The following is a 3,069-nucleotide window of genomic DNA, read 5'->3' on the forward strand; positions in this document are numbered from 1 at the left end:
TGCCAAAATATGAAACCATAAAAGGTGTTTACATGTCTTCTAAAATATCTCATAGTGGTCCAACACATGTTCCATCCACGATTAAAACATAATCCATCACTCAATCATTGTTTGTATCCAAAATAATATTATTCAATGTATATAGGTAATTAAACACATTAATCTTGACTATATCATATCAACGCACATAGTTGATGAAACACATTAATCTTGAAAAATAATATGAACAAAAGACGCAACCAAATTAAAATATATCTTGAAATAAAATAATGTGTATTCTTATAGAGTTTATGACTAATAATTTCTTTTTCTCGGGTTGTAATTGATCTTAATTACATGGATGGTATGAGTGGATGAGATTTTAGTAAGAACCAAAAAAGCTTTTCTAACATTCATTTGGGATCTTTAATAGAATGGTTCTTGAAAGTCACAAGATACTTAACATACGTATTGCATGTGCATTAAGTGATGATCTTATGGTCAATTATAAACTCAGGCACAAGATATTCTTCTTCATCTATAATGTTGAAAGATCCATAAATTCTAGGAGCTAATTTTAGCATAGGCTACTTCTTTGCCCTTATGTTATCCTTTTATTTTTAAAAGCATGAGGTGAAACTTTATTTTCAATAGATTTAGGCATACATGGATCATCAAAAATACCTTTATGTTCAAAATTACCCTCTTGCTCGAGAAAGTCATCATCGTTCATGATTGACTTGTGCAAAAAAAGATGTCGAAGAAGCCTGTATAGTGGAGAACCTTGATGCTTCAATTTGCCCTTGAACACTTGATTTAATCTTCAAAATCAACCCTTGATAAATCCTTGAATCTCTCCTCTTGCTTGTAGGCCTTGATGCTCAATTTCCAAAAAATAATCCTTTTGTAAGGTTTTTCCTACCACTCTTTCAAGCACAAGTTTAGTCTATGGTGGTGGGTTATCATGGCTGCATTTACTTTTTTCAAGTTAACAAACACGTGGATCTTACCATCCTTCTTGTGCATAATCACTACTACTGACACCCAATCTATGTGCTCAATCTCATAAATGAAACCCATAGTGATAAATCTGTCGACTTCATTTTTTATTGCCTTGGCATAGATCTCATTGTAGCTCTTTGTTTTACCGACATAGCACGATTCCACTAAAGGAATTATGTACTGGGGCAAACCTTTGGAGGGACTCCTTTCAAATTTGCATCGCTCTAAGTAAATGCATCCCACTACAGGGATTATGTGTGGGCAAACCTCTGGAGGGACTCCTTTCAAATCTGCATAGCTCCAAGTGAACACATCTCTACACTCCTTTATAATTGCTACTAGTTATATCTCCTCCTCTTGGGTTAAGTCGGTGGCTCTCTAAACCAATTTGGGTTCCTTCCCATGTAGTGTGCTAAAATCCACTTGTTTTGCATCTTTTGGTCCATATCCATCATAGGACACTCCTGGTTCCTTGGGTTTTTCCCTTTTTTGTGGTGGAGCACACACCACCCAAAAAAAAAGGAAACTCCTGGTTCCTCGGGTTTTTCCCTTTCTTGTGGTGGAGCATACTCCTAGGTTCCTTGGGGTTTTCCTTTTTTTGTGGTGGGGCACACATCTTTTGGTTTTCCACTGTAGTTCTTGAATCGAGAAAATTGTTTAGAGTCCTCTTACTAATCTGGTTATTGGGCTTAAAATCCCTCCTTCTTGACTCTCACCACCGTGCTAGACTTGGACGTCCATTGAAACCGTTCCTTGGGGTTTTCCTTTTTTTTTGTGGTGGGGCACATATCTTTTGGTTTTCCACTTTGTAGTTCTTGAATCGAGAAAATTGTTTAGAGTCCTCTTACTAATCTGGTTATTGGGCTTAAAATCCCTCCTTCTTGACTCTTTCACCACCGTGCTAGACTTGGACGTCCATTGAAACCGTATCATAGGAGTAGTCATGGGCTAGCACTTCAGCCATCTCAGGATCTATTTTTATGGCATTTACACAAGGTCTTTTCATTAGATCCTTCCACCTAGAGCAGAACTCCTCTTGGGGCCTTCAAGGCTTCCACATATTGTAAGTAATGTTCTTCCCCCTTGAGGCTTGGTGGATCTCTGGCTCTAATTTTTGTTGGTTTCTCAACTCTTTTAAGTAGAGTTGCGACACACCTCCTTCTTTGTCTTCACTATCAAAGAAGTTGCTTGGTGCAAGAGTTGTACTTGAGCCCCTAATTAGTACAATTTCTAGCTCTTCAAAAGACTTTTTTCCTATTTTTGGTTCCTCCTTCTTTAGAGGAACGGTATCTATGTTTTAGGAAACAGTGGGGTCACACTCCTAAAACTAGAATTATGTCCCTACCATTCTCATCACAAAGCTATGTTCCCATGGGTATAGGACATACATTCATCATAGCTAGCAATTGTATCTAGTTTTCCTCCTCTTTAGGTCCTAGTAGCGAAGCTATGGAAGCTTCGTCTTCTAACTCACATCTTTTGCCACTTTGTCCAAGTCATCCCATTCTCCTCCTCTTCAGGGTTTGGTAGTGAAGCTATGGAAGCTTCATATTCTGACTCGCATCTTTTACCACTTTTTCCACTAAAGTAGTGTATAAATATTAAGTCGCAGAGATCCATCGTATCAAACCCCAAGTTAGTCAATGACGATAGGCATTCTGGTGACTTCTTTATATTTATAGTCCTTCATCATAATCCTAATCATGAATCATAGACAATTGGCGTAGGAATGGTCTTCTCAGAATTACATCATAATTGGTGGGCCTTCCAAAGTCAACAATAGAAAATTTATGCTCATAGGTCAAGCCACACAAGGCTACCTTAACATCCTTTAGGATTCCCATAAGGGTTCCTAAATTTTTGTCTGTTAGCTTGGGGACTATTTTGGCTCTTTTAAGGGGGTTTCTTCCCCATCTTTGGCACATGTCTTTGGTCATAATGCTCACTCTTGGTCCCTCAACAAGGATCATAGAGTGGTGGTCACTCCTCCCAATTTAATTGAAATGGTGAAGTTCATATTGTCTCCTGTATAGTACTTTCTCAATTGCATTGACTCATACATCCTTGAATGTCTGTCAAGGTAATCTA

The sequence above is a fragment of the Cibotium barometz genome, chromosome 39, assembly GCF_041138505.1.
Source record: "Cibotium barometz isolate CiBa-2024 chromosome 39, ASM4113850v1, whole genome shotgun sequence".
NCBI lineage: Eukaryota > Viridiplantae > Streptophyta > Polypodiopsida > Cyatheales > Cibotiaceae > Cibotium > Cibotium barometz.